Genomic DNA, 12,542 nt, shown 5'->3' with positions numbered 1-12,542 from the left:
CCCCCCGGTCAACGCAGGCTGGTAAAGGGGTGCGTATTAAAACTCCACACAAGTGGATTTAATATTGTTTTTAATCATTATTAAAGATTACTTTATTGTTTTTTTTTGTTTTTGGTTTACCCCTGTAAGTGGTGAATGTACAAATAAATAAAAAAAATAAATTTGAAAAACCTTTTGCACTTGTTTTCTGCAAGAGTACTTCTATCAGTAGGAGAACTTTTAGATTATTGTTGTAACAAAACAAAAACTGAGTTAAATGGAATGGATTTTTTTTTTAGCTGTTACAATCACTACATGTTCCAGTTAGATAACTTGGTCATTATTACTATGCAGCAGAAAGAAAATATCCAGTAATATTGGAGATCCACAAGGTGTCAGTGATGCACAGAAGGGCTAAATCATTTTACAAATTGAATCAAATCAAATTGTATTGGTCACATGGTTAGCAGATGTTAATGCGAGTGTAGTGAAATGCTTGTGCTTCTACACTGCTCAAAAAAATAAAGGGAACACTTAAACAACACAATGTAACTCCAAGTCAATCACACTTCTGTGAAATCAAACTGTCCACTTAGGAAGCAACACTGATTGACAATAAATGTCACATGCTGTTGTGCAAATGGAATAGACAAAAGGTGGAAATTATAGGCAATTAGCAAGACACCCCCAAAAAATGAGTGATTCTGCAGGTGGTGACCACAGACCACTTCTCAGTTCCTATGCTTCCTGGCTGATGTTTTGGTCACTTCTGAATGCTGGTGGTGCTCTCACTCTAGTGGTAGCATGAGACGGAGTTTACAACCCACACAAGTGGCTCAGGTAGTGCAGTTCATCCAGGATGGCACATCAATGCGAGCTGTGGCAAAAAGGTTTGCTGTGTCTGTCAGCGTAGTGTCCAGAGCATGGAGGCGCTACCAGGAGACAGGCCAGTACATCAGGAGACGTGGAGGAGGCCGTAGGAGGGCAACAACCCAGCAGCAGGACCGCTACCTCCGCCTTTGTGCAAGGAGGTGCACTGCCAGAGCCCTGCAAAATGACCTCCAGCAGGCCACAAATGTGCATAGCATCAATGCCTTCCTCTTGCAGGAACTGCTGACACACTCCAGCCACATGAGGTTTAGCATTGTCTTGCATTAGGAGGAACTCAGGGCCAACTGCACCAGCATATGGTCTCACAAGGGGTCTGAGGATCTCATCTCGGTACCTAATGGCAGTCAGGCTACCTCTGGCGAGCCCATGGAGGGCTGTGCGGCCCCCCAAAGAAATGTCACCCCACACCATGACTGACCCACCGTCATGCTGGAGGATGTTTCAGGCAGCAGAACGTTCTCCACGGCGTCTCCAGACTGTCACGTCTGTCACATGTGCTCAGTGTGAACCTGCTTTCATCTGTGAAGAGCCAGGGCGCCAGTGGCGAATTTGCCAATCTTGGTGTTCTCTGGCAAATGCCAAACGTCCTGCACGGTGTTGGGCTGTAAGCACAACCCCCACCTGTGGACGTCGGACCCTCATACCACCCTCATGGAGTCTGTTTCTGACCGTTTGAGCAGACACATGCACATTTGTGGCCTGCTGGAGGTCATTTTGCAGGGCTCTGGCAGTGCTCCTCCTGCTCAAAGGCGGAGGTAGCGGTCCTGCTGCTGGGTTGTTGCCCTCCTACGGCCTCCTCCACGTCTCCTGATGTACTGGCCTGTCTCCTGGTAGCGCCTCCATGCTCTGGACACTACGCTGACAGACATAGCAAACCTTCTTGCCACAGCTCGCATTGATGTGCCATCCTGGATGAGCTGCACTACCTGAGTCACTTGTGTGGGTTGTAGACTCCGTCTTATGCTACCACTAGAGTGAAAGCGACGCCAGCATTCAAAAGTGACCAAAACATCAGCCAGGAAGCATAGGAACTGAGAAGTGGTCTGTGGTCACCACCTGCAGAACCACTCCTTTATTGGGGGTGTCTTGCTAATTGCCTATAATTTCCACCTTTTGTCTATTCAATTTGCACAACAGCATGTGAAATTTATTGTCAATCAGTGTTGCTTCCTAAGTGGACAGTTTGATTTCACAGAAGTGTGATTGACTTGGAGTTACATTGTGTTGTTTAAGTGTTCCCTTTATTTTTTGAGCAGTGTATAATATACTATCACAATTCCAGTGGGTCAGAAGTTTACATACACTAAGTTGACTCTGCCTTTACACAGCTGGGAAAATTCCAGAAAATCTAAAGAAATCAGCCAAGACCTCTGAAAAACAATTGTGGACCTCCACAAGTCTGGTTCATCCTTGGGAGCAATTTCCGAACGTCTGAAGGTACCACGTTCATCTGTACAAACAATAGTATGCAAGTATAAACACCATGGGACCACACAGCCGTTATACCGCTCAGGAAGGAGACGCGTTCTGTCTCCTAGATATGAACGTACTTTGGTGCGAAAAGTGTAAATCAATCCCAGAACAACAGCAAAGGAACTTGAGAAGATGCTGGAGGAAATGGGAACAAAAGTATCTATATCCACAGTAAAACGAGTCCTATATCGACATAACCTGAAAGGCTGCTCAGCAAAGAAGAAGCCACTGCTCCAAAACCGCCATAAGAAAGCCAGACTATGGTTTGCAACTGCACATGGGGACAAAGATCGTACTTTTTGGAGAAATGTCCTCTGGTCTGATTAAACAAAAATAGAACTGTTTGGCCATAATGACCATCGTTATGTTTGGAGGAAAAAGGCTTGCAAGCCGAAGAACACCATCCCAACCGTGAAGCACGGGGGTGGCAGCATCATGTTGTGGGGGTGCTTTGCTGCAGGAGGGACTGGTGCACTTCACAAAATAGATGGCATCATGAGGGAGGAAAATTATGTGGATATATTGAAGCAAAATCTCAAGACATCAGTCAGGAAGTTGAAGCTTGGTCAGAAATGGGTCTTCCAAATGGACAATGACCCCAAGCATACTTCCAAAGTTGTGGCGAAATGGCTCAAGGACAACAAAGTCAAGGTATTGGAGTGGCCATCACAAAAGCCTGACCTCAATCCCATAGAAAATTTGTGGGCAGAATTGAAAAAGCATGTGTGAACAAGGAGGCCTACAAACCTGACTCAGTTACACCAGCTCTGTCAGGAGGAATGGGCCAAAATTCACCCAACGTATTGTGGGAAGGCTACCTGAAACGTTTGTTCCAAGTTAAACAATTTAAAGGCAGTGCTACCAAATACTATTTGAGTGTATGTAAACTTCTGACCCACTGGGATTGTGACGAAAGAAATACATCATTCTCTCTACTGTTATTTCACATTCTTAAAATAAAGTGGTGATCGTTACTGACCTAAGACAGGGAATTTCTATAGGATCAAATGTCAGGAATTGTCAAAAACTGAGTTTAAATGTATTTGGTTAAGGTCTACAGTCATGGCCAAAAGTTTTGAGGATGACACAAATATTAATTTCCACAAAGTCTGCTGCTTCAGTGTCTTTAGATATTTTTGTCAGATGCTACTGTTGAATAATTAAGTATAATTACAAGCATTTCATAAGTGTCAGGCTTTTATTGACAATTACATGAAGTTGATGCAAAGAGTCAATATTAGCAGTGTTGACCCTTCTTTTTCAAGACCTCTGCAATCTGCCCTGGCATGCTGTCAATTAACTTCTGGGCCACATCCTGACTGATGGCAGCCAATTCTTGCATAATCAATGCTTGGGAGTGTGTCAGAATTTGTGGGTTTTTGTTAGTCCACCCGCCTCTTGAAGATTGACGACAAGTTCTCAATGGGATTAAGGTCTGGGGAGTTTCCTGGCCATGGACCAAAATATCGATGTTTTGTTCCCCGAGCAACTTAGTTATCACTTTTGCCTTATGGCAAGGTGCACCATCATGCTGGAAAAGGCATTGTTCGTCACCAAACTGTTCCTGGATGGTTGGGAGAAGTTGCTCTCGGAGGATGTGTTTGTACCATTCTTTATTCATGGCTGTGTTCTTAGGCAAAATTGTGAGTTAGCCCACTCCCTTGACTGAGAATCAACCCCACACATGAATGGTCTCAGGATGCTTTAATGTTGGCATGACACAGGACTGATGGTAGCGCTCACCTTGTCTTCTCCGGACAAGATTTTTTCTGGATGCCCCAAACAATCGGAAAGGGGATTCATCAGAGAAAATGACTTTACCCCAGTCCTCAGCAGTCCAATCCCTGTACCTTTTGCAGAATATCAGTCTGTCCCTGATGTTTTCCTGGAGAGAAGTGGGTTCTTCTTGACACAAGGCCATCCTCCAAAAGTCTTCGCCTCACTGTGCGTGCAGATGCACTCACACCTGCCTGCTGCCATTCCTGGGCAAGCTCTGTACTGGTGGTGCCCCGATCCCGCAGCTGAATCAACTTTAAGAGACGGTCCTGGCGCTTGCTGGACTTTCTTGGACGCCCTGAAGCCGTCCTTACAACAATTGAACCGCTCTCCTTGAAGTTCTTGATCCGATAAATGGTTGATTTAGGTGCAATCTTACTGGCAGCAATATCCTTGCCTGTGAAGCCCTTTTTGTGCAAAGCAATGATGACGGCATGTGTTTCCTTGCAGGTAATCATGGTTGACAGAGGAAGAACAATGATTCCAAGCATCACCCTCCTTTTGAAGCTTCCAGTCTGTTATTTGAACTCAATCAGCATGACAGAGTGATCTCCAGCTTTGTCCTCGTCAACACTCACACCTGTGTTAACGAGAGAATCACTGACATGATGTCAGCTGGTCCTTTTGTGGCAGGGCTGAAATGCAGTGCAAATGTCTTTTGGGGATTCAGTTCAATTGCATGGCAAATAGGGACTTTGCAATTAATTGCAATTCAACTGATCACTCTTCATAACATTCTGGAGTATATGCAAATTGCCATCATACAAACTGAGGCAGCAGACTTTGTGAAAATTAATATTTGTGTCATTCTCAAAACTTTTGACCACGACTGTATTATCCTACAGGTCAATCTCGTCAGTAAGAGGACACAAAGAAAGTGAAAGAGAGAGGTTGAGGTTGAGAGGAAGTTCTGAGCGAGCAGCCACATCAGAGGAGCCAGGGGCTCCTGTCAGTTTTATGTTCCTGTGGAAACAACATCTCCACTTCACTGATCCTCAACACTGGGGCCCCACAATGGTGCATGCTCAGCCGCCTCCTGTACTCCCTGACTGTGTGGCCATGCACGCCTCCAACTCAATCATCAAGTTTGCTGACGACACAACAGTAGTGGGCTTGATTAATAACAACGACGAGACAGCCTACAGGGAGGAGGTGAGGGCACTCGGAGTGTGGTGTCAGGAAAACAACCTCTCGCTCAACGTCAACAAAACAAGGGAGATAATCGTGGGTTTCAGGGAACAGCAGAGGGAGCACCCTCCTATCCACATCGACAGGACCGCAGTGGAGAAGGTGGAAAGTTTTAAGATCCTCGGCGTACACATCACAGCCAAACTGAAATGGTCCACCCACACAGACAGTGTGGTGCAGAAGGCGCAACAGCGCCTCTTCAACCTCAGGAGGCTAAATAAATTTGGCTTGTCACCTAAAACCCTCACAAACATTTCCAGATGCACAATTGAGAGCATCCAGTCGTGCTGTATCACCGCCTGATATGGCAACTACACCGACCTCAACCGCAAGGCTCTCCAGAGGGTGGTGCGGTCCGCACAACGCATCACCGGGGGCAGACTACCTGCCCTCCAGGACACCTACAGCACCCGATGTCGCAGGAAGGCCATAAAGATCAAAGGACAACAACGACCCGAGCCACTGCCAGTTCACCCCGCTACCATCCAGAAGGCGAGGTCAGTACAGGTGCATCAAAGCAGGGGCCGAGAGACTGAAAAACAGCTTCTATCTCAAGGCCATCAGACTGTTAAACAGACATCACTAACAGAGGCTGCCTACATACAGACTCAATCATTGGCCACTTTAAAAAACTGATCACTAGTCACTTTAATGTTTACATATCTTACATTACTCATCTCATATGTATATAATGTATTTTATACCATCTATTGCATCTTGCCTATGCCGCTCGGCCATCGCTCATCCATATGTATCCGTTTGTATGACGGCAATTTACATATACTCCAGAATGTTGGGGCGGTATGCAACCTGAAGTACGTCTAGGGTGGCAAGTAAGTTGGAGGTGATTTGATCCTTGACTATTCTCTCAAGCACTTCATGATGACAGAAGTGAGTGCTACGTGGCAAGAGTCATTTAGTTCAGTTATCTTTGCCTTCTTTGGTACAGGAACAATGGTGGCCATCTTGAAGCATGTGGGGACAGCAGCTGGGATTGGGAGCGATTGAATATGTTCGTATAGGGCTCTGGAGTGAATTAGATGAAGATAGGCTGATGAAGGTGAGTAATGAATAGGGAATAGTAATGGAAAGGTTTTCTGGCGTAAATGTGACTTTAACTTTTTTACTGAACGCAAAAAGCTCTAGATGAGAAATGTCATTGTGAGTCAATTGAGAGTCTGCTATGGAAACTTATGTCAATCTCTCCCTTACTCACACCCAATTCCCTCTATCTCTATCCCACCCTTCCTCTTTGTCTTTAGTGCATCGTGAAGTGCCAATCCTCGCGACTTCTTTCAGGCCTTGACGTTCTTCCTACTGAGCTCAGCAGAGCTCCTCTATAATTACAGCTCTCTGGTCGCTGAGCGGAAAATTTTTGTGCCCTGATGCAACTCTGTGCCGGGCGGCTCAAGTGAACTGGGCCGACCCTCCTTTCTCCGGCACCCCGGCCCAGCCGGCACACTCTATGGAGAAACTCACTCTAGAAATGAGAGAATTGTATTTGACACATCTTTAAAAGAAGTAGTTACCTAAAGGAACAGTGTTTACCTCGATTAACAACCCTGCCTTGTGTGTTCATTTATGTGTGAAGACTGAAGGGTGTACATAATTACCAATATTAGCAGATGAGTGTATTTGGAAGTAGCAGTAGAGAAAGAGTTGACATTGTGTGTGTCTGAGTAATGCATTGTGGGTGTTGACAATTTGTAGTTGTTTTGACTAGAACGAATACAGATTTTGTCCGATTTGACTTCGTAACAGGTTTGGAGAATTAAGATAGCTGGTTAGGATAATTAGGTTAAGGTTAGCTAAAATGCAAAATAAGAATCAACTTATGACTTTAATTTGACAAAAGCTGTTTTCCTTCTATCCATGACATGTGCCTGGAGCCTGTTGTATGAGACAGTAGTTACAGTGAGCCCGGGAGAGTTTGGCAAAGTAAACCTCTTTGTGGAGAGAGGGAATGAAGAGGACAAGGAAATAGTTCCGCTGGCCAAGTAGGCTAAGTGCTACAGGATAGAGCGCCGGCCGGCCTCGAGGACGAAATGGATACTTGGCTATTTTCGCCCTGTGGGTTGCCAGTAGGCTCACTCGGTTTAGTTCCCTGAGCACAGCAACTTTCTGGTGTGGGAAGAAGGAGCTCAAATGCATGGCTCTCTGGTTGTAGCTAGGTCTAGCAGAACCTCTGCCCACCTCTGTCTGGGGTATACTCCGGTTAGTACAGGCCCCTCCAGTCCTCCCTGGAGACTGAGCTGAGCCAGGTCAGTCCATGCTGATGACTGGGCAGTAAAAACACAGTTTAGGCCCTGTAAGCAGCCTACCCGGCTCAATGAAACCACATGGCCCTTTGTGTTCAGACCAGCTCTCACAGGAACATAAAACTGACAGGAGCCCCTGGCTCCTCTGATGTGGCTGCTCAGAACTTCCTCTCAACCTCAACCTCTCTCTTTCACTTTCTTCGTGTCCTCTTACTGACGAGATTGACCTGTAGGACAATACAGACGTGGCCAAAAGTTTTGAGAATGACACAAATATTAATTTTCACAAAGTCTGCTGCCTCAGTTTGTATGATAGCAATTTGCATATACTCCCGAATGTTATGAAGAGTGATCAGATGAATGGCAATTAATTGCAAAGTCCCTCTTTGCCATGCAAATGAACTGAATCCCCCAAAAAACATTTGCACTGCATTTCAGCCCTGCCACAAAAGGACCAGCTGACATCATGTCAGTGATTCTCTCGTTAACACAGGTGTGAGTGTTGACGAGGACAAGGCTGGAGATCACTCTGTCATGCTGATTGAGTTTGAATAACAGACTGGAAGCTTCAAAAGGAGGGTGGTGCTTGGAATCATTGTTCTTCCTCTGTCATCCATGGTTACCTGCAAGGAAACACGTGCCGTCATCATTGCTTTGCACAAAAAGGGCTTCACAGGCAAGGATATTGCTGCCAGTAAGATTGCACCTAAATCAACCATTTATCTTATCATCAAGAACTTCAAGGAGAGGGGTTGAATTGTGAAGAAGGCTTCAGGGCGCCCAAGAAAGTCCAGTAAGCGCCAGGACCATCTCCTAAAGTTGATTCAGCTGCCGGATCGGGGCACCACCAGTACAGAGCTTGCCCAGGAATGGCAGCAGGCAGGTGTGAATGCATCTGCACGCACAGTGAGGCAAAGACTTTTGGAGGATGGTCTTGTCTCAAGAAGGGCAGCAAAGAACCCACTTCTCTCCAGGAAAACATCAGGGACAGACTGATATTCTGCAAAAGGTACAAGGATTGGAATGCTAAAGACTGGGGTGAAGTCATTTTCTCTGATGAATCCCCTTTCCAATTGTTTGGGGCATCTGGAAAAAAGCTTGTCCGGAGAAGACATGGTGAGCGCTACCATCAGTCCTGTGTCATGCCAACATTAAAGCATCCTGAGACCATTCATGTGTGGGGTTGCTTCTCAGCCAAGGGAGTGGGCTCACTCACAATTTTGCCTAAGAACACAGCCATGAATAAAGAATGGTACCAACACATCCTCCGAGAGCAACTTCTCCCAACCATCCAGGAACAGTTTGGTGACGACAACCATCCAGGAACAGTTTGGTGACGAACAATGCCTTTTCCAGCATGATGGAGCACCTTGCCATAAGGCAAAAGTGATAACTAAGTTGCTCGGGGAACAAAACATCGATATTTTGGGTCCATGGCCAGGAAACTCCCAGACCTTAATCCCATTGAGAACTTGTGGTCAATCCTCAAGAGGTGGGTGGAAAAACAAAAACCCACAAATTCTGACAAACTGCAAGCATTGATTATGCAAGAATTGGCTGCCATCAGTCAGGATGTGGCCCAGAAGTTAATTGACAGCATGCCAGGGCGGATTGCAGAGGTCTTGAAAAAGAAGGGTCAACACTGCTAATATTGACTCTTTGCATCAACTTCATGTAATTGTCAATAAAAGCCTTTGACACTTATGAAATGCTTGTAATTATACTTAATTATTCCATAGTAACATCTGACAAAAATATCTAAAGACACTGAGGCAGCAGACTTTGTGAAAATTAATATTTGTTTAATTCTCAAAACTTTTGGCCACGACTGTACTGAGATAAGGAGCAGACAACTTGAAAGACAGTGATATCTGGGTAATCGGTTGTCTTTGCCATATATGCACAAGAGATCTAATGCACAAAAACTACATTTTCACTGTGTGAATGCACTCACTCTATACCTATTACCCTCTCGGCCTCCTGTTCTTTGTCTCTCCCCCACAACTTAGTGATAAGAACCAGATGTAGGCTATTGCATTAAAGTGGAGGTGGAGGAGACAGAATCACTGACTGAGCACAAGGTTGTAAGGCAGTTCGTTAACTAACGAGAGCGAGTGAGAGAGGTGGAAGGGTGGTAGAAACAGCATGAGGTGAAAAGGGGTCTCTCTGCCCTCTCATATGGTCTAGACTAACAGTGTGTGTATATTTAGCTGCCAGGTTCAAAGTGCCAGTCGTCCAGACCAGGCCCAGATTGAAGCAGGGGGGTTTCCTAACGGATGTGACTTGGTCAGAACGAAGGTGGCTGGGGTTTGGGGGAGGAGGGAAGGAGAGAGAGTCTGATTCAGCAGCTCCTGATGGGAAGTCTCTTCCTGCCTAGTTTGGGGGAGAAAGCACAATGAGGTTATAAGAGTAGAACCTGTAGAATAACCTGTATTATTTTTACACTATACTTTTGGCTATGAAAGATCTCAACACACACTAGTCAAAGTGCAGACAGACTTACATAGCATAGCACATTAATGCAGCTGTTTCACCCATACCAAGATAGCTGTGTGCAGATTCAGCACTGGTGGGAGAGAGACATACTGTACCACAAAGGAAGACAGAGAAACTATTAGAAATAAAACAGTTGGTAAGGAGATATGAAGTTCTTGAGTTGGAGGAAAAAAAGGAAGATTAGCACATCTGTAAGAACGCACACACATACATACATCAAATGTAGGCCACACACACATACATACATACATAAAATGTAGGCCTCAGCGAGCGAAAGAGTACATTTTCCCAGTTATATTTCCAGTGAAACTAATAGAATACTTAATAGAAGAATTGCAAGAGAAATGAAGCGAGACAAAAGGAGTGAATATTAGACATCTCATCTGTCTTTCCCCTCCTCTTTCCACCCTTTTTCTTTTCCATTGAATCCAGCTACACACCACCATACAACACTGTATGCGCACCGATAAAATGCCATACAAACAAGTGTAGGTGTCTTTGTTTCTGTGTGTACAAGCGTATTTGTGTCAGTGTGTCTGTGTGTGAATGAATTTGTGTGGTGTTGGAGTGTGATAAAGTTTTTTTTGGTGTATCAGAGCTTGTGCAGGATATGACTTGGCTATTTGAAATTGAAGCCATATGTAGCCTATATACTTACTCACTACCAAGGGATTTTGCCCTGTGTAAGTACTGGAATACATTGAATAAGTAAAATGGTTGGGGGTACTGGAGGAGAGGTTTGGAATACACTGTACAACAGTAAATTCTATGAGTTATATCTTAGCATAGTTTACAGTAATGCACGGCTACTCAAGTACTATTTGAGAAGGTTTGGTCACACACATTTCCTAGGTGGCAAAGGTCAGAATGGATATTGTCATTTATCGGCGTAGTAACAAAGCCCCACCTCACAACCCAAACTGCCCACTGGGAACACACTGGTTGAATCAATGTTTAAATGAAATTACGTTGAACTGACATCTGTGCCCAGTGGGTGTTCAAACTGTTCACACCCCTTTTGTTGGCGGAGAGAAAATGTTGCCGTTTTAAAGCTAATTTCCTGCAATTCTACACATTTTGCCATGTCTTATTTGTGTTCATATCATACCATGGATCGAAGCCCGACTGAGTTCCTAAAAAATAAACATTTATTATTTTTTGTAAAAAATTTGTAGGGACCGACGGTCCATATTGACCCGGGTTTGGATCCAGACCGTGGTCCGCCTGTTGAGTATTGCTGCGATAATGGTTCATGAGTAGGGCCTTGAGTTTTCCTGACCAATTGACTTGACCAAAACAACTTCAGTTCCTAGCTGTAGTCTACAACTCGGGCCTGAGTTTTTCCTGGTCAAGTCTTGTGTTCAGCAAAAACTCTGTGTCCTATTCATGTTTTGTCTGGCCAGACTGTGATGTCACACTGTGGGCAGACAGAGTGTGACTTCCTCATCACCAAGGTCCATTAATTAGCAGGTCAGTTGCACGGCAACTAAAACAGCCACAGGAAGTCTCTCCTGGAGAGATAGAGAGACTGGGAAAATAGAGGGGAAGCTAAATTAAAGGGACAGCAGAAGGGGTGCATATGATATGGGTTGGTGTTGGACTGCAAGAAATGTAGGCTCCATAGAGAAGGAAGAGTATGTTTTCATCTGTTCATCATCAAATTGGAAAGATGTGAAGAGAGAGATGAGAGATGGATGAGGAACGAGGGGCTGGGAGTGGAGGAGGCATTGAGCGGAGTGATCTTTGTTAAGACTTGTGAATAAAGTGAGTCATTTAGCAGAGAGGAAAGAAACTGTCTCCAGTTACACAGAGGAAGAGAGAGAGAGGTAGAAGAAGAGAGAGAGAGAGGGGGAGTTGTGGGGAGGAATATGCTGAGGTTGTTTTTCATTCTGCAGAATTAGCTGGGAGAAGAGAATGTGCACGCATACACACACACACAAACAGACACACACACACACAAATGCATGCACACACACGTCTGACAAGTTAGCAAAGCATGAAGGACAAAACACATACTGTGTTTTATATCCTCCATGCCTTGCTACCTTGTCAGACGTGTGTGCATGCATTTGTGTGTGTGTGTTTATGTGTGTGTATGCATGCACATTCTCTTTTCTCAGCTCATTCTGCAGTTAGTATAGCAAGACACAGTCATAAACTGAACACACACAATGGAAATCCCCCCTCCAATCCCCCATCCTGTTGTCCTGCTGAGTGTCTGGCAGTTCAGATGCAGTCGGAATTCCAGATGTCGTAACTTAACCCTCCCTCCCCCTCCCAACCGAGTGAGCCTCGTGACTCTCTCCCCAGGCCAAAACTCAACTTCACAACATACTGGAGCAGATGGAAATGCTGGTCAACCTAAATCGTTTTAACACAATAGGAAAATACAGTACCTCATCAATGTAATTGCGCCATTCTTTAATCATAAGAATATCTTATGTCAACTAGTCATTTCCTCTGTCTTTCTGCCCTCTCCCA

Source organism: Salvelinus fontinalis, chromosome 26, assembly GCF_029448725.1.
Source record: "Salvelinus fontinalis isolate EN_2023a chromosome 26, ASM2944872v1, whole genome shotgun sequence".
NCBI classification, from domain to species: Eukaryota; Metazoa; Chordata; class Actinopteri; order Salmoniformes; family Salmonidae; genus Salvelinus; species Salvelinus fontinalis.
Note: the sequence above shows the minus strand (reverse complement) of the source record.